Below are 21,044 nucleotides of genomic sequence, written 5' to 3' on the forward strand. Positions count from 1 at the left end.
AAAGACAAACAGATAAGTCTTGGTGATATACAAAGGCTGGCCTCTTTTGCCTTGGATTTGAAGACAGGGATTTCTGTGTTGTTCAGTGATTAAGGGTGCCAAATGTAGCCAGGAACTATTTCAGCAATCATAGATGTTATTTTTCCAATTGAGCCAATCTGCCAGACTGGCAGACAGAAAACTAACAGAAATATTAAATATAGACAGCTTCTATAGTTGAATCTTGTTTTCCCTCTCTCTGCTGGAAGCCACTATAAAATAGTAGCTTGTATGGAGGTCATTAAGCACACACACACACAGATACACACAGCCCGCTGTGTATTCACACTGTTAAATTAAGCCTTTGTGAACTCCACAACTAGGTGCCAAAGCAGTTGTTGTCAATGTCTGAGGTGATTGAGGTGGTCTTTTATTTATGACACAACTCAGACACTCACTGCTGACGCCCTGTCATACTGGGGAGGACACCATGCTCTGTTTACCACACATCTTGGGGAATGATCTTAGGGGAAGGTCTGTTCTTCAGTTTCCAAATTTACACTCTTGAGGTCTTATGCATTTGAGGCATGTGTACTGGGGGATCTTAATGAATGCCTCATTTTATTCTCAAGGCTTGTGTATGCATGGCCGACAAAGGTTCAAAATCACATGCAATTCACCTGGACGCGAACGTGTCAGGAATGAACTTACCCTCTGTGACCACAATCTCTGCAGAGCAAAGCTCTTCCCTCATTTCAGGGAAATGATGATGTAATCAATGATGACTGCAACATGGCACATGTGGCTTCCTCAGATGCCCCTGAAATACCAAGGGGCCCCATAGAGGCTACATGGCACTGCAGTGACCTGCTCTGTTATTTTCTTCTGTGTCGCCCCCAGTTTACCTTTGAAATGTGTTTCTAGCTCTTCTATTTTCTTGGTTGAGAAAGTTTGATATAATGCAAAAAAACAAAACAAAACAAAACAACAACAACAAAAAACAAAACAAAACAAAAAAACCCAAAAAAACCAGAAATAAAAACTTTGTTTGGTAGAATGGATAAATGCTTATCAAGAAAAAATGTTTCTCAAATGATTTTTACCTAGAATGTAGGAAACACACACACACACGCACACATATTCATACACAGCACATCTACAAAGCCATGCATACACATGCACCCTCACACGTGCACAGTACATGCTCACACATGCATGAGAACATACATGCACACACTCACATGCATACACACATGCACACACACAGAAGCAGGGAAGGGGTTTCATCACAGCTGATTTTCTATGATTACTTCCACCTCTTGCTCCATCTGTGTAATTAGAAATTCAACTGATGACATGTTTGGAAACTGGTGTTCTTTAAAATGTAGTGCTTCTAATATTAAAAGCAGTGCTCCCGATCAATCTTTCTGTATGTGTCGGGAGTGATGACTTCTTTCTCAGCTTTGAAGAGTTTGAGCTCTCTGAATCTATGCAAAGCAGTGAGTAATTTAAAAAGTAGCAAGGACAAACTTGTTCCCTATCCAATGAAGAAGAAAACTGACATTTCTTACCCAATCCATAGACTGGGTATGGTGGTACATACCTTTAATCCCAGCATTTGAAAGGCAAGCAGGTTTCTGAGAGTTTGAGGCCAGTCTGGTCTATATACTAATCAGCAAGAACTATTTTGTTTCCAAGAAAGGAAGAAATGAAAAGAGAGATATTGAGAGAGAGGAAGAGAGAGACAGAGAGACAGAGACAGAGAAAGTTGACATCTCAGAATACATGGCACAGGTAGTCATTTCTGAATAATTATAAACCTCCTAACTTCTCAACCTGGACCTTTCACTGACATGTTACATAGCTACTTTCTCCTTATACCGTGGAGGACATTTATGGTCCAGTTATCCCATGCTGTGGGAAGTTGACAATTACAGCCTTGCTCTTCAGTGTGGGAAACCCCTATACAGGGTAGGTAGAGGGTAGACTGCATCTTTTTAGCACGAGAACACCTGATTGATGGCTCAAAACTTTGAGAATCTTCTTGAACTTCTTGTATTCATTTTCTATACAAGCCTAATAAATTGTCACAGATTGGTGGTTTTAGGCATTTGCTTCCCTACAGTTCTGCAGGACTGAAGTCTGATGAAAGTCTCTCTAGGCTAAACTTAAGGTGGCGGAATGATGGAGAATCTTTCCTTGTGTTTTCTCGGCTCCCAGATGTGTCCCACTTTCTTGCCTCTTGGCTTTCCTCCATGTTCAAAGCCAGCTATGGGATATCACATCTTTCTCACATTACATGGCTTCATCATCACATCTCCTTTGCTTTTGCTTCCTTTTCTGTCTCTTTATTCCTGTTAATATAACAACAACAACAACAAAAACTCTCATGAGTAAGACTCCATTCCCTAACCCATCCTTTAAGTTAGACCTCCCCCATTTCATTTCAGTTGAGCAAAATTCATCCCATTTTCAACTTTAACTCCTTTGGTATAGGGCATTATGTATTTGGATGTACACAGACAACCTTGAGAAAACATTATTTTGTCTACTATACTTTTCCCTCACCTCCTAACAGTTGGAGAAAGATTGTGTTCTCTCACTAGGGAATAAAGGTTAGCTGATGTCAATAGAATCAGAGCTGATTCTTCTTGGATAAATTCCCAGGAACCATACCCCTACCCTGATAGTCTTTGTTCAGATGGCCTGTGTGGACAAGAGTGCTTTATGTCAGATGAAACCAGAACCAAAACATTTTCTCTAGGCGTCCCCAAACACTGTCATCAACAAATAGTTCTCTTTCCTAGTATCTGTGTAGTGGTCCTTAAAGGGGAAAGTAATGTCATTCACAACGTAGGACCTGTCCCTAGTCAACAAATACATGATTTGCATTTAAGTGGAAATTTACTGGCCTATCTGTTTTTGAGAAGAGAACACTTCAGCCCCCTGGGATTCTGCCTTCATGCAGGTCCAGTCAAGCTTAGCCGTCTCCTGTGAGCCCTGATTGGATCATTTTAGAAGGGATCCACATAGGCTTCCAGCCCGTAAGAACCTTCCTGCTTCTGTTTTTTGAGCCGCCCCTAGAAGTCCTCAGAAATGTGCAATTTCCTCTTTTCTCGAGTCCAAAATTCTAGCTGCACTTTTGGTATCGGGTTTGACTTTTACCCTGTCTGCCCGACCTTGACGTCTGACTGAGGTCTGAATGTAGGCTAGCTTATTATCTTCGCTTGGTCTGGTCACTCCAGTTTTGGTTTTCTGTATCTTTAATTCTGTTTTTACCCTTCCCCTGACCTTTACTCTTACATTTCTGGGCCTCTTAGAGGCATGTAGAAGTTTCTACCAGGCCTGCTTGAGCTGGCTAGCTTATAATCCACTCGTCTCTGGGTTTGTCTCCCCCATTTCCTGAAGCTTTGGTTTTTGACTGGATAGTAGGCAGTAGTAAGATTTATTGAAGTGGAGGAAAATGGCTTAGCAGGAAAAACAGGGCGACCTTTGATGGAATGCAACACCAATGACTTCCCTACAGCTCTTTGTAAGGAATGGGAGGAGTGGGAGTTGAGTTACTCCTTCTTTTGCCTTTTGGTATCTGAAGCTACAGAAAAGAGCTGGGGGTGGAGGAATCCCAGACATTTTAACTGAAGGGATGTTGTGGCTGAAGGGCTGGGGGAATGACGTTGGGTGCAGAAATTTTGTCTTGAAAAGTTTCTCCTTAAATCGATAGGTTCTAATTTTTTTAATTATTAAAATATTTTTGTAAGCTTTTAGATGGAACTAACTCTCTGTTGTTTAGTCACTTACAAGTACTTTTTATATAGGACCTTTTGAAAATGGAAAGAGAGGGAAACAGGGCAGAAAGTCTAGGACTGAGATCAGTCCTCTTCAGAGATATTGTGTAAAACTTCAGCAGCATTTGCGACACGTTTTAGCAGTGACTGTGTCTTACGATGAAGACTTGGGAAGACTGTGCTCACCTAGCTAGTGGAAGCTGGTATTTCCTCGCCCAAATTCCTCTGAAATAAGTATCTTCATAAAGAGAGAAAAAGTTCTTCCTCTGAATAAAAGGTAGGAGAGAGAGAGAGACAGGGAGAGATAGACAGTGATACAGAGAGGCATAGTGGGAGAGGGGAAGGGAGGGAGAAACAGAGACAGAGAAGGAAGTTGATAGAGATTTGTCCTGGAAGACCCTTGCAACCATGGCTGAGAGCACTGGGGACTTCGCCGAGGATTTTTCGCATGGAGGATGCACAGAGCACTAGAGAACCATATCCACTGCATGTTCCCATTGCATTCTTTAATCTTCAGCTCCAGGGACTCAGTAGGAGGCTGGAGTGTGGTAGAGTCAAGGACGTGAGAGGAACATTGTTTCTGCAGTGTCCTACTCTGCTAGTTAAAAAAAGATCTTTACCCCAGAATGAATGTTTTGGAGTGGTCTGTGCTACATGTGGTGTAGGAAGAGAAATATACCTTTTAGCTTTCTTGATTATTCTCCATGTGACCCTGATTGAAATATGTGGCCTTTCTCGTACCTGATGTATCCAATGAGAGTGGTAATAGCTGGCCTCTTATTGTGCAGTTTTGAGGAATAGTTGATGAAACACAAAGTAAACATTAAGCCTCCTACAGGGCATACATATGTAGGGACCATTAAAAGCTATTTATAATAATAATAACAATTATTATTAATGTTTTCATGCTGAACTTGATGACTTGTGAGATGAGCTGAGAGAAGGAACACCGGGGCTGTGGCCTTATCTTGCTTCTCCTAAGGGTTAACTTGCAAACAGCAAAAAGCTTGCCTTTTTCACTTTTCCAGGGACTGACATCAGAATGTCAGCTCTCTGCACCCTACAATTCAAATCTTTGCTTCCTTTGGTTTGACTATAAAACTGTGGTCTTCCGGAGCTTAATTTGCCCAGGCTTAGTTTTTAAAATGTCCCCTTGCATCCAGTTTGGCATTCCATAGATCTTTAGGCTGATTTTACACTTTATTGTATCAAAGGTTAGAAGTCAACTTAAAACACGACAAGAGCAGACAGTTATAGCATTTGGCACCTTGGTCTCCTTTTCATACAGTGTAAAGCATTTTAGAAACAGTAACCTCAGCAGGGTTCTCAGATTAGCTCTGGTTTGAATTAGCCCTTCCAATCTGGGTGGTAAGATTTAAGTTTGGAGTTTAAATGGGCACATTCAAGTTCAGAAACAGAGAACCCTTTCAAAATGTGGATGCATAGCTAAAACTTAGGCCTTACTTTTCTTTTTAAGTTCTATTTTATTTCTCCTTTTCCATTTCTCTTCTCTGGGATCATATATATTCTCTGACCTTTATAAAAATTCTATATCCAGAAGAGATACCATTAAAACATAACATTTTTTTTAACTTTGTCCCTCCCCCTGCTTTGTGAATGGAGATTTCTCACTGATCAGGAGGGGTTTAAAAGAAGGCAATAGTTGTAGGTGTATCACAGATAACATCCATGATTGTGTATGATGTCATTGCAGTGGAGAGAACTGCAAAGACTTCCCTGGGAAGCAGCCATAAGTGCTAGCATTCAGCTAGGATTTATCCAGAAGCGTGACCCTGGAGCAGGGGTAGTTTACAACTCTCACTGAATTCTTCCTATTCTATAATTTTATAGTATAGTTTAAATTTATAGTATATTCTAGAATTTTTCAGCAGGCTTTTTTCTGACTTCCTATTCTTAGAAGTTCCAGGCCTATGGTCACTGGCTGTAGGTACTTATAAAGTAGAAGATATTTGTAAGACTATTGGGAGAAGAAGTAAGGGAGGAAGGAAGAGAAAGAGGTGAAGGTGGAGGAGGAGACAAATACTGTTTACTCTAAGTGATTACTAAAAAGAAAATATTTCCTAGTGAAAATTGAAATATCACATTTCATTTTTTTCTTTTTTAAATACATTTTTAAATATTAATTACAGTTTATTCACTTTGTATCCCAGCTGTAGCCCCTGACACACATGGTATTTATTCACTTATAAGTGGATACTAGAACTATAGTATAAGATAAACATACTAAAATATCACATTTCATTATTATTATTATTATTATTATTATTATTATTATTATTATTATTACTTTAGTTTGGAATAAGGAAACACTTCAAAGATTTTGAGTTTACTGGTAACCGTATTAGATAATAGACAAGTATGTTAAAGACCTGCTTTTATGGATGCTCATATTATTGACCAATCTATGAAGCAAGACAACTTTTGACTATACTGCCAATTTTCTGTCTTTTGAAAATTACTCTAAATTGTTTACCAGGGCTTCTAATTTTCTCCTTATCATTTGCTATAAGTTTAGTTTTTCATGTTTTTTTTTTTTTTATCCTTAGGATTTCCAAATATGTCTAGTTTATGAAGCTAACAAATTCCTTGCTAACATAAAGGCCAACACACCCTCATGTCATTGTGTGGCTCTTTCCATTCATTATAGGTTAAAATTACAGACCCAGGAGAGAATGTTTCTTTGCTTAGACTCCTGGCACACTGAGCAAGAATCCCACCCCTCCTCTCTTCAGTGTTAAAACAGACAGCATTCTCAGCCCAGGCTCTTAGTCAAACATCAAACTTTGCAAGTACATTCCGAAGTGTAATTTGGGATCATGGTGTTGATATGACGAATTTACTATAGTATTGTTCAACTCTCCAGAAAGGCATATCTTTTGAGTATTAAAAATACTACTTAGAGTCCTGTGTTGGTGAGAAGCTACAGAGTGCAAAACATAGATCCTAGCTGTATTTTTGAGAAAACCTCGAGATCCAAATAGAAGTATTATACCACGGCTCATTTATTGATGCTTTAGTTGAGGAAATAAAAGACTGCCCATGAGAATTCTAGATGCTGACTTCAGTGTGAGTTTTGGTATGTGCCAATAGTGATGGACTCCAAATCCGAGCAGCTCTGAGAAGCTTCTCTTCATGCTTTGTAGATGCTGAGTATCTGCAACGGCTTATGTAAGTGTGTGTGCGTGTATGTCTGTGTGTGTGCATGTGCATGCACGTGGAGACCAGGAGTTGATATCAAGTGTATCTCTCAATTGCTCTCTGCCTGTTTTTTTGTTTGTTTGTTTATTTGTTTGTTCTGAAGAAACAGGTCTCTCACTGGATCCTATGCTTGCTGATTTGCTTGACCAGCTGTCTAACAAGCTTCCAAGGATCCTCTTGTTTCTACCTCTCTGGTTTTGGGATTACGGGTTTATGGTACCATACTGCTCATTTGACCTGGGTCAGTCTGGGGTTTAAACTCAGATCTCCATGCTTTCACATCAAGTGCGTTAGTTTCTGAACCATTTTCCAAGCCCAGCTCTAACTACTTCTGAATGTCAAAATAAATGGGTATGCTTTATTTTATTTTATTTTTCATGAGGTTGATCATTGAACTTCATGTGTGCTCGCCGAGTGCTGTACCATTGAGTGCTAGCTACAGCTCTATCCAAGGCTTATCTTATTGGATATATGTACACTTAAGATGCATTTCACTGTACCCGGAAGTGCCATCCTAAAGAGATGATCATATTGCAGTGCCAAGAGAGAACCTTTCTTGGTGTTTTCCGGCAAGATCTTACAGTGTTCACCAAGTTAATGTTTTTTGTTTTTTTTTTTTTTTTTTGTATTTTATTTTTTTCTTATCAGTTACATTTTATTAACTCTGTACCCCAGCTGTGTCCCGATCCCTCATTTCCTCCCAGTCCCTCCCTCCCTCCCTCCTCTCCACCATGCCCCTTGCCAAGTCCACTGATAGGGGGGACCTCCTCCCCATTCATCTGATCCTGTTTTATCAGGTATCTTCAGGACTGGCTGCAAAGCTCTCCTCTGTGGCCTAACAGGACTGCTCCTCCCTTGGGGGGTGGGGAGGCCAAAGAGCCAGTCATTGAGTTCCTGTTAGGAATAGTCCTTGTTCCCCTCACTATGGGAAACCAATTGGTTACTGAGCTACCACAGGCTACATCTGAGCAGAGGTTCTAGGTTACATTCATACATGGTCCTTGGTTGCATGTCAGTCTCAGAAAAGACCCTGTGCCCAGATATCTTTGGTCCTTGTGGAGCTCCTATCCTTTCCTCATCAGACTAACTCCCCTTCTTTCTTATGATTCCCTGTACTCTGCCAAAGGTTTGGTCATGAGTCTTTGCTTTGAAAACACTGCTAGTTAGAGTCTTTCCAATGCGCTCAGTAGACTCCTGTCATACGTTCAAGATCCAGCTATACCACTGCTATGTATATACCCAAAGTTTGCTCAAGTACACAAAAGGGATATTTGCTCAACCATGTTTATAGCAGCTTTATTTGTAATAGCCAGAACCTGGAAACAACCCAGATGTCCATCAACGGAAGAATGGATACAGAAATTGTGGTATTTTTACACAATGGAATACTACTTAGCAATCAAAAAGGAGGAAATCATGAAATTTGCAGGCAAATGGTGGGACCTAGAAAAGATCATCCTGAGTGAAATATCCCAGAAGGAGAAAGACAAACATGGTATATACTCACTTATATAGACCTATAAGATATAATAAACATAATGAAATCTGTACACCTAAAAAAGATAATCAAGAGAGTAGACATGGGGTAAGATGATCAATCCTCGTTTAGAATGACAGATTGGATGTGCATTGAACGTATGACAAGTTAATGTTTTAAACTGCCCGCTTTTTTGCAAACTGTCTGAACTTTACCAGACACAGGCCATTCAAAGGTCACCTTTGTTGGTGATTTGGATATTTCTAGCCCACACACAGTCTATCTACTGGATATTTCTCTTATATCTACAAGAAAGTAACAGGGCTTTGAAGGAAGAGCGCTGAGAACACTTGCTTCATGATAACCCCTGATCCTCTGAACAGTTATCTGAAATTTCTCAAAGCAGCCAGCTCATGTAACTTGTTCTTAATCCCATCTACAATTCTGAGTAAGGAGCCTGCAAAATGAAGTATGTTGCTCTCTACCAGCAGAAATTGAGGGCCAGACACTGATTTAGCAGCTTAGTGATATTCTGTTTTCAAATTGCCTAGAACCTCTTTCCTATTTTGAGAAGGAGCTTAATACCATTCAATAAAAAGATTACTAGTTTCTTTTTTTTTCATGTAGGTATAATGTAAAAACAAACAAACAAAAACTGCAACATATTCCCCATATGTTTACTGGTGGGTATTGCTGACCATGCCCCTTTAGCTCATGGTCAGTTAACTCTTCGCAGAAGATTTCAAACAACCAGATGGCCACTTCTTTTCTTTAGTCCTTTCACTTAGCCCTTCTCCATCACCAAGGGTGTGCATGGCGGCTTCAATGTAATTGAGCAGTGGTTGTCAACCAATGGATCATGATCCATTTGGAATTCAAATGACCCTTTCACAGGGTCGCATATCAGATCTTTCCATATGATTCATAACTGTAGCAAAATTAAAGCTATGAACTAGCAACAAAAATAATTTTATGGTTGGGCTCACCACAATGTAAGGAACTGTGCTAAAAATGTTATGGCATTAGGAAGGTTGAAAATCACTGATAGAACATATAGAAACACCAGGTTTCTCAAAGTGTATGTGTGGAAGACCTGGCTCATCCTTCATTTTTAATCAATCAAAGACTGATATTTTTGTGATAGAATAAAAATAACTTGCCAGAAATAATAATAATAATAAAAAACCCTACCCAGTCAAGGCTGACCCTTTCTCTTTAGCTATATCCAGTCTTGAGGATGACAGGCAGATATTCACAGCAAATGATACATGGGTAAGATCATTGTAGGAATTACTCAGGAGAGGCATCTCATCCTAATTTTGGAACTTGAAGAAGGTATTGGGGAGGGATGTTAGTGATGCCTCTGTTGGGATCAGATCAACAGTGATTATGGGGCTAGGTGTCAGATCTATCAGGACTTTTCAGGGATGAGAGGTGAAAAAGGGATTTTTGTTTCTAACTTTTCAGGATTATGACTCCCATGCACTGCACTGCTCAGGGATCTGCCAAAACTCATACAGTTGGTTAATGATCAATTAGGACTGGTAACCAGGCATTCTGACTTAGAGTTCCTTGTTGGGTTGCATTTATTTCTCTACAATTCTCATGAGTTTGTCATCTTGTACTCTAAAAAATGCACTGGAAGGAGGTGGGTAAGAATGAGGAAATCTTTAGAGAAAAGTAAAGTATTAGCTAAAAAAGAACCAAAAATCAAAAGCATAAGCCAAACAACAACAACACAAATATCCCAAAGCTTTTAATAATTTTCTATACAGGTCGGTAATCATGAGGCTAACACGATGTAGAGAAATGTCATTTAAGTTTGTGTTTGACCAGTAAAACAGGCAAAGACATATGCAATGTGATTTGAAAATATTTGATTTAAGATGATTTAAATTGAAATATCTCTAATTTTTTGTTTGTTTTAAAGCATTCATCATCTACCTAATGGGCTAAATGCTAAGGGAGGAGCTTCGTTCATGAAGAAGAATTTTATGTAGCTTGTGTCTTCTCTAACAGTAAGCGTTAAACAGGGCAAAGAAATGGAGGTTGCTTGAGTTGCCTATTCTATCAAAGGAGAAAGCATATTTTGGGTATGTTACATACAGTATTGAAGTTATAATTACTCTTCTAGCCACTTTTAATCATACTACAAAAATGAGACCATTTTGTACTATCTTTGTTCTTGGCTCAGATATTTCCAGATGTTCTAAAATGGCTAAGAAAAGGCCAAAAGCATTGTGACCTGTGGCAACACTTGCCGGGCAGCAGTTAAAGGGGATTTATAACCATTTCCTTCTGAGACAAATAATTCATTCACTGAAAATGGCATTGATACCTAGCTAGAAAGTTCTTTGAAGAACAAATACAACCTAAGCTAGAAAATAAAATTTAAAAATATAAATATAATTAACTAAAACTTGAACTTAGCTGGAAAATCTTAGAGAACCTGAAGATTGACAGGATGAAGGAAGGCAGTTATGTGTGAACCTAAAATTCTGTTTTCATGAAGGAATAACTATCTCTGGGATAAATAGAGACATCACACACACACACACACACACACACACACACACACACACACTTCAGATGTACTTTGGTCTAAAAAAATTTCAAAGGGTGGACCTCAAGTATTATAAAGCTGTGCATGGTGTTACCAACGTGTGAGCAGGATTATGCAATTCTATCATCTGCATTTCTGTGCATATATGTCCACATATATATACATGCCTATGCATGCACATGTTCATGCAGTCACATACTGTGATTGGATGTCTGTATCTCTCTCAGTGTGTATGTTGAAGTTGAAGGTTCCAGAGTGACAGTATAAAACCTTTAACTCTGAGTATGTGTGTGTGTGTGTGTGATTAAGTCACAAGGGTAGGGACTTCATGAATTGAGTTACTATCCTTGTAGAAGTGATCCTGGCACTGGCAAACAGTCCATGTGCCTAGAACATGAGAGTTCTTTCTGGGACACTAGCTGTGTTTATGTTCTTGTCTTCTGCTCAAGACTGTGAGAAGCAGAATAGTTTTCTGTTGTTTAGGGGCCACTTATCTAGGTAGTCTTCCTTCAGAAGCTCACAGTGACTGAGGTAGAAAAGGAGCAGCGAGGCAGGTCCCTGAGGGACATCAAACAGGGTGAATATCTGTTGTTATCTGGGAGAGGAACCACCAATCAAACAGGAAAGAGAGAAATGCATGGTTTATATAGGTGTCCTAGGTTCTGGGATCTGACATGATGGGAGAATAAAGTTGGCAGTAGACAGGGTTTGCATGTTCCAGGAACTTCATCTGCATGCCTCACAGACACACAAAGAGCCTTCAGCAGAGTGAGACCCACTTGTGTGTTCAGACTAGATCACTCCAATGGCTGGGTGAAAATAGATATTGGGGTAATTTTAGTCTAAAGTTCTTATCAACTGTGTATGTCTGGATTAGCTACACCTGTTCTGGATTCTTTGATGTCCGTGATCTGCAGCCAACAATCTTGTCTCAGTTTTGAATGACTCATGCTTAATGGAGAGCAGCAAGGAGGCTGCAGGGAGGAGAAGGTGATGGCAAATGGGTAAATGGTAAATGGGCTCAATTGTCTGCTTAGAAGAATGGGCGTAGCCAGATGCTGTGTCTCTGAGCAGGTGTCACCACCATGTCTAGGTTCATGTGCCCTACATCAGAATGGGATAGTATTATCTTCCCATGGCTTGGTTCTTTCCTTCAGGACATTGCTGTTCAAAGTATGGACCCCAGAAAGAGCTACACCAGAGTCATGTAGGAATTTTCGCAAAGGGCAAAATAGGAGAACCTATCTCATAGCTACTGAGTCAGTAATTGCTTTCTATCAAACTCCTAGGTAATTTATATGCATATTAAAGATTTAGAAACACCATTTTTGAGCAATGCTTTTCAAACTCTCTCTCTCTCTCTCTCTCTCTCTCTCTGTGTGTGTGTGTGTGTGTGTGTGTGTGTGTTGCCAGAGGCTAAAGTTAGATTTCTTCCTCAATTGCTCTCCACCCTGCTTTTTTTTTAATTTTTTGATTAATTACACTTTATTCATTTTGTATCCCCCCATAAGCCCCTCCCTCCTCCCCTCCCGACCCCACCCTACCTCCTCTTTCTGCATGCATGCCACTCCCCAAGTCCACTGATAGGGGAGGTTCTCCGCTCCTTTCTGATCTTAGTCTATCAGTTCTCATCAAAATTGGCTGCATTGTCCTCTACTGTGGCCTGGTAAAGCTGCTCCCCCCTCAGGGGGAGGTGATCAAAGAGCAGGCCAATCAGATTATGTCAGAGACAGTCCCTCTTCCCATTACTATGTAACCCACTTGGACACTAAACTGTCATGGGCTACACCTATGCAGGGGTTCCAGATTATCTCCATGAATAGTCCTTGGTTGGAGTATGAGTCTCTGGGAAGTTCCCTGCGTTCAAATTATCTTGTTCTGTTGCTCTCCTTGTGGAGTTCCCGTCCCCTCCACCCTGCTTTTTGAGACAGGATCTTTCACTGGAGGTAATCTATTTGGCTTGATCTGCCTGTCTCTGCCTCTTCCGTGCAACAGGATTACAAACAAGTGCTTTGGTTCCTGGCTTTTTACGTGTGTTCTGAGGATCTGCAATCAAGTTCTCATGCTTGTATGGAAAGCACTCTATAGACCGACTTACACCCCCTCTGTTCCTTTCAAACAGTTAAACTAAAACCTTCCCACATGGCAGTAAAGACATTTCATATTGTGACCTAAGAGAAACACTGAAGTTATTTACACTCATACACACATACAGACACACACACAGACACACACACATACACAAACTCACGCTCAGAGGCAGGGGAGGGAGAGAGGGAGACAGACAGACAGACAGAGCCAGAGATACAGCGGGAGCAAATGTTTTAAAAGGCAAAACATATTTTTCTGATTTTACATTCTAAAAAAAATCAACATTCACACTATCAATTTCATAATTTACTAATAAGCTGTACACGAGAGCTTTGCTCCTAAAATCTCAAATCTCAAAGCAATGTCAGCTTTGCCATGGAATGCTAGAGATGTTCTCAGTTTACAGATAAAATAAATTGAAAACAATCTTTCAATCTAAAGATACTATTTTCATTCATATTTTCAGAAAGATCTTATTTTTTGGCATTACTTGATTGCTAGGGAAAAAGTCCTAGTAAATATAATAAACAATGTAAGAAGAGACAAAAATATTCATGGAAATAGAAGCTTAGCTTAATAATGAAAAAGAATAAAATTAGTTCTATGCTTCTGGTTGAAATTGTATATTTATAAATTAATTTTTGTTTTTTTTGTTTTTGTTTTTAGAGACAGTGTTTCACTCTTTAACACTGGTTGACCCTGAACTCACAATAAAGCTAAGACAGGTCTGTAACTGTGACAGTCTTCCTGAGTCTGCCTTCTACTAACTTCTAGTGATATGGAATATTTACTGATAGGATAAAAAGTTGATTACACATTATTGTTAAATATATTAAACATAGTGTTTAGCAGCACTGGGTTGAGACTAGAGATCATTCTAGAAATGTATTTCTTAAACTGTTTTTTTGTTAGAGTACAACCTGACAGGGCGAAAGACTGGACAGCCCAATTCTTCTTTCCATTCCCACTCTATAGAAGGAAGCGAGTGTAATAATAAAGTGGAGCATGTCACTATATGAGCAAATTTTTGTGGTTTGCCCCAGCAAAGTGGTGAGAGATGACTGGCATGTGAATCACAATGCATACATGCCTCACCGTCATTGTGAAACTGTGGTATTCAAGTGCCTTTGGTGAAAACATATATGTCCACACACTCTGGGGTTAACCAAGTAACCCACAACAATGTCCAGTATAAATAAAGAAGCCAACCCAAAAGTAATTCATAAGCAGAAGGCATTTGGAAACCATAACCATGCTAGGCCCACATTCACAACCAAATGTATTTTTTGAAAATGGTATGGATTCTGCAAGCTGTGCTCCATTAGAGTCTTGTAATCTTGTCAACGTTACATGCTCAGCCTGAATTAGAATCATCTGTGTACTCTGTGAAGCAAACATTTAGTTGGGGACATGCATCTTGGTGAATTTTAATGATCTTAGGACATGTCCAATGTATAGTCTTTGAATGAATGTGAAAATGACATTGCATTATTTACTGCAACATTGGGCTACAGAACCCAGGCATTTTGGGGAACCCCAGGGTATACTAGACCATCTTTTAAGACTAGAGCATCATCAATGATCAAGGTCACACTTTAACCATCTAGCTATAGCAGGTGATATCCCATGACATTTTAAGACAACAAATTTTTTCAATTAAATTTTATTTTATTAATTACACTTTATTCACTTTGTATCCCCCCATAAGCCCCTTTCTCCTCCCCTCCCGGTCCCACCCTCCCTCTCCCTTCTTTACGAATGCACCTCCCCAAGTCCACTGATAGGGGAGGTCCTCCTCTCCTTCCTTCTGATCTTAGTCTATCAGATCACATCAGGAGTGGCTGCATTGTCATCTTCTGTGGCACATCTACACAATGGAGTATTACTCTGCAATGAAAAATAAGGAAATCATGAAATTTGCAGGTAAATGGTGGGACCTGGAAAGGTTCATCCTGAGTGAGCTGTCCCATAAGCAGAAAGACACACATGGTATATACTCACTCATATAGATATATAACAGGATAAACCTACTAAACATCTGGACATCTAAAGAAACTAATCAAGAGAGAGGAGCCTGACTAAAACGCTCAATCCATGCTGAAAGACAACAGATTTTAAAAGAAATATTTTCTGTTCTCTGAAGAATGTAGGTAAAGCCACTCATACATGGAAGCAAGCACAGATAACTCCCCAAGGTTCTACACCCACGGCCTTGTCTAGGGGAGGCACATCAGGTTTATATTGGATTAATGAATAACCTTTTTTTGGAGACAGGGTCCTGATTGGTAAGGATCTTGGCTCTGAGCGTCGGAGAGTGGAACGTGGCTACACAACCTAGTTTGTCCCGTTTGTCTCAAATCGCCCCCCCCAAGTTACAAGGCAAGGAGTGGGGCCTTTATCACCCCCACAAGCTTATGGTGAGGGATCTTTCCAGATCCGTTGGCTTCCTTCTCACCATGTGCATATACATCCTGGTTTCCAGATAATTAGGGTCCCACTAAATCTGAATTTCACACACACAAGAAATTTATTTTTTGATATCTGAAGCATTACATAAGATATTCTTAGACAAACATATTATTTATATGAAATTCAATCTCCATTGGATGTTTTATGTTTTTATTTGCTAAATTTGACACTTGAAACTTCTGAGCCTGTTCCTACACCTGAGTTTCCTTGTGACCTTGCTCTAATCTCAAGAGCAACTGTGAGAATGAGCAAAAGACCAGCAGTACTATCCCAGAATGGCCCAAGGGAAACATGAAAAGTAATTCTGAATTACCAAACTTTTGGTGAATGTAAGGAATTTGGAAGAAGGATTTGGAAAGGGAGATTTGAAGCATGAGGGCAGGAGGAATGCAGGAGTCAATGTATATCTAAATATTGGGATTAAGGCCCTAGAGGTAGGTAAAATGTGGCCTGTTGAGAAGTGACTCACCCAGAGGAATTTAGAGGCAGAAAAGTGGCACGGTTTTGTGTTAGATGCTTTCAAATAGGCACCGGTGTATGCACAATGTGTGTGTGTGTGTGTGTGTGTGTGTGTGTGTGTGTGTGTGTGTAAGTGTGGTTGAGCGGTCATTTTTGACAATAAGCTTTGTAAAACAGAACAACAGAAAAACTGGAAAACAGATTAAACTTGTGACCAGCCATAGGATGATTTATAGTTTAGGTGCTACTATTAAAACTAATTTCCCCAGTGGTTTCACTATGCTTTCCACATGCTGAAGAATTACACTGCAGTGTGGCAGATCTGTGTCCTCTCAGCAAACAGCACAAAATCAACAAGGTGTTTGATGACTGTGGATTGGAGCCATGATGAAGTTGTGTCTTATCTGTCTGCATTTGCAGGAAGCTTTTGACTTTGAGCTTCACAGACAATCCAGCATAGATCTTTCTTTCACTTCACAGAGATGCTTTATTGAGTAGGGAAATACATGCACACTGCTCAAGGACTGCAAATGAAGTGGAGCTGGAAGATACTCATCAGTAACTTTCACATAAAGCCCAGATGCTCTGCAATTTCAGAGGAAATATACGAACACAGTCTGCAAATAATGCTTCTCTTAAATTGACTCTATTAACTCACCTTCTATGATCTCTCTTTCTGTCTCCCTCCTCATCTCTCTCTCTCTCTCTCTCTCTCTCTCTCTCTCTGTGTGTGTGTGTGTGTGTGTGTGTGTGTGTGTGTGTGTGTGTGATTTTCGCAGTAGAGGTCATTTCTCCATCCCCTCAGAGTCCTCCGAGAGAGAAATGCAGTGTGAATGGATAAAATGCCATGCAGGTGGAAATTCTCTAATGATTCTTCCTTTGAAAAGAGCTTCCTCTGCTCATTTGCTGCTTATAAACAGCTTTCCGTGTGATTTTGTGGCCAAGAACATGGTGACTGTCCCCTGCAGTTCAAAGCAGAGCCAGGGGCACACCCTCTGCTGCACAGAATTAGCTTCTCTGCAAGTTGCATACCCAACATCAATGAGTAATCAGTATTCTACCGTCATCAGTGAACCCTGAGCTGACTGTAGTTCACACAGCAATTCTCCTCAACCTGTCCTGCAGGTAGAAGACAAACACATTAACCCAGAACATTGCTCTCCTTTCAGTTCTGCTTTTCCCGTGTAAAGTCAGTCTGAGAGCTGTTGTCATGAAAGGAAGGTCCCAGGTCCCGCCTGGTTAGGGAACTAGTGCTTTATAGACAAGGAATCATGGATGTTCCACTAGAGGCCGTTTCTTGTTCTGTGCTGTGTGTTTGTAACTCTTTCTTTCATAGAACTAACTGTGTGTCTTACATAGTGTCAAAAGTAAAATAAAACAGTGATTCTGGATGGAGAAGCATGCTATCCTTGTGCAGATAATGTGCATAACAATTGGGCCAGCAGTTGCAGTTTGTTCTGGAGGGTGACATCAGGCCAGTCATCACACCGCCTGTTTCATTACGCTCTGGCTAGCCCAACTGCTGCAAATGGTGTAGAGTTTAGAGCAGTAAAGAGTTGAGCAAACATCATTCTGCCTTAAAAATGTAAGATTTGGTTTATAAAGTACATGAATAATTTGTGACTCACAGCAATGCCGGTGGCATAAAAATTAACCCGGTCTCATATTTCTCCGTGATTGTACCAAAAATACATGTGTGGTGGATTCACTTCATGTCAAATACTGTATGTAATAGAAAACTGTATTTGTAGAATCTTATTAAACCAAGCTGTGATGTAACTCTGAACTAGATGGAGGTTGGCATTTACTTGGTAATTACTGTATGCCAGGCTTGTAAGTACTCTGTATGAATTTTCTAATTTCAATCCATATAGTGAAACCATTGAGTCCCCACTATATGGGGTTCTTTGAGAGTGACAGGGAGTGTTTTGACTCTTCATGAGTGTAACGAGGGGAGATACCAGACAATCAGTGGTCACCAAGGTCACCCTCAGCAAGTGGCTTCCCAGTCTGTCATCTCATGGCCAAGAAGGCAAGGAAACATGGGTGTGGAGAGAGCAGAAGGAACATAGATTTCTTAGGAGAATGTAAGGAAAGGAAATCTAGAACATGAGAGGGGGTCCCAGGGAGGAATAGCATCACAGTGGCCTACCAGATGCACTGTTCTGGGTCTTAATGAGTGATTAGGTGGAGACTGAAGCAATCTTTATTTATATTAGTCATTTTTGGATGCACAGCGAGCTGAACCATAGAGGCGGTCACATGCCCTCTGCATGTTCCTTCAGCCCAACTACCGAGTCACCCATTCATCTAGGGCAGTGTTACGTATGTTACTTGACTAACTGGGGATCCTCCGTGGGTTTTGCCCTCACTGCCTTAAGGAAGTTCAACTCCTATCTTGCCATGGTTCAGGTTCAGTAGCACTCTCCAGTTGATGTGTACAGAAATTGGTCCAGAAAAGTTAAATAACTCACCATAGGGAGTTAGGGATGAAGCTTAGCTTTCATCTGAGGCGGCTTGATACACAGTAATAACCTAGGTGTGGTCACTGGACCCTTTCAGGTACTCTACTACAGTAGATTAAATAATTCTCCACACAAGGCACACAGCTCCTGATCCTATCTCTCTCAAAAATTACAATAAGAGGCAATTTGCATTCATAGGAGAAAAAGAATGCTATGCACCTGTTATTTTATTTTATTTTTTGGGGGGCTATTTGTTTTTCTCAACTCTTAGTTCAGAACTCATAGATCAGAACTGAGCTGGGCATTCTGAAGGATCTAGTGTATCAGTCCCCTGGATTAGAGAGACCCTGCTGTAAGAGCAATTAGGTAATAAAAGGCCAGTGCTTGGAGTCTTTAGTAAATAAATGTGTCCCAGAGGACAGGAAGGATGACCGAGTTTCAAGAGCCTGCCACATCCATCAAATCTGAGGATGCTGTGAATGCCTCCCCAAAAGAAGACAATGTGCATGGCATGTTCCCTTCTGCATTATTGGAAAAGAAGCATGACAGCTATTAGGTAGCTTCTGCTTCTAGCATACCCTATATTTGGAAGTCCTGTTGGTTCCATTTGGTGGGAGGTATGAATGGACGGCAGCTTTGATCAGAGCTCAGCAGACACAGATCCTCTAGTAAGGCCATGTTGCTGTGCATGTAACCCTGATGTGTACTTTGTCGCTCAGAAAAACCCATGGCACTAGAGTGAACAAGACACACAGTAGAGTTTATTGTAAAAGCTGGCAAAGAAATCACAATGGGTCTGGTTTTGTGTTCTGTGCCTGATTTGAGGCCCAAATAGAGATAACACGTGACTGTGGTCTGACCCACCAGGAAGCTTGAGTAGAATTATCAGCTGTGCACTGTAAAATGAAAGTGCTATTGGTAGACTGTCAGGGAGAAGGGTGACAGTAGCTGCAGGAAAGGTTCCCAAGGCTTTTTTTTTTTTTTTTCTCACAGAGACACACTTGGTGCCTCTGTCTGACTGCACACCAATGCTTTCCTGCCTAGTCTCTCACAGCAGCTGCTACCACCGCAGCTGCTTCCACTGGGGAACCATGCTGAAAATGGACCGTGATGCCCTCCTCTTCTGCTTGGGGCTGATTTTACAAGAATATGGTGGTAAGGTAAAATCCTCCCAATGTACAGAAAGGGAAATGGGTGGTTAGGCATTATTTTCTTCCATGTGTGCGTGCTATTATTGTTGCATGTGTTAATAAAATTGTTAAGTACAGACAGCAAGAAGATAACAAAAATACACCTTGCACAATATAAATATTAAGAACAGATTTTGAACTTCAACATGGACCATGTGGTCCATTGGAATGGCTACTCTGTGTATTCTCTGCACAGCTGATTGGTTTAGGTTGCTTTATTAATTGCATGTTTTTAGGCTTGGGTATCCATGAGGATATCTTTGTAATGTTCGCACTATTTAGTGATTCACTTTAGTCAATATGGTTAATAAACATCTCAATCCTTTGTCAGTTAATCATAACTCATGAATGAAACTGATACTAGAGAGAAAAGGATCACCAAGCTGAGAAAGCAAATGAGCCCAAGGATTTTAACACTTCTTCTCTCCTTCTATTTATACCCAAGATGAAAGACCAACACCAAGCGTGCACAAAGTTAAACTGTTTGACTTCATCACGGGGAGGGAATGCCAATTGATCGTGAACAATCATGGTGATTGTTCACCATGGTGCTACACCGTATAACTCCTGTCATGGCAAAGATCAATTCAACAGTGGCTTCTTCCAAGTGTATAAGAAGAGGATACTTTTCATGTAGTTGATGGTGCTAAATTGACCCATTCTCTCAAAAGCAGTTTGGTAACTTGGGACAAGAGACCTAAAGCATGCATTTTCCTCGTAACCAATTCATGTTAATGTCCAAGAATTTATCCCAGAGACATCATCAGAGAATAGCCACTGGTTGGTGACGTGGGAAGATTGCCCATTGGATATTTACCTACAGTGTTGAAAACTTACATACCAACCACATGTCAATGGGGAGATGATCGAACAAATAAGGGGATGATTGAGCAAATTATGTCAGGGTCATACTAACCAGCGTGCATCAGCTACATAACATGTGACAACAGAAGATAATCCAGAAAATAAAATGCTGCAAAATTATATTTTCTTTTAAATATAAGTGTCTATGTTTTTACGACTATAACAAAATGTCATAGAGTAGGTCATTTATAATAAACAACAATTTATTTTATTATGGTTCTGGATGCTGGATAATATTTTCACTCATTTTTGAGACTTTTATATAATGCATTTTGATCATGTTACTCACCCACCCCAACTCCTCCAAGATCCATCCCCACCTCCCTACCTACTCAATTTCATTTTCTCCCCTGACCTCCTTTTCCACCTCCTCCTCCTTCTCTGCCTCCTCCTCCTGCTCTTCCTCCTTTCCCTCCTCCTCCTCTTCTTCCTCCTTTTCTTCTTCTTCTTCTTCTTCTTCTTCTTCTTCTTCTTCTTCTTCTT

This window comes from Psammomys obesus, unplaced genomic scaffold, assembly GCF_907164565.1.
Source record: "Psammomys obesus unplaced genomic scaffold, mPsaObe1.curated_primary_1811, whole genome shotgun sequence".
NCBI lineage: Eukaryota > Metazoa > Chordata > Mammalia > Rodentia > Muridae > Psammomys > Psammomys obesus.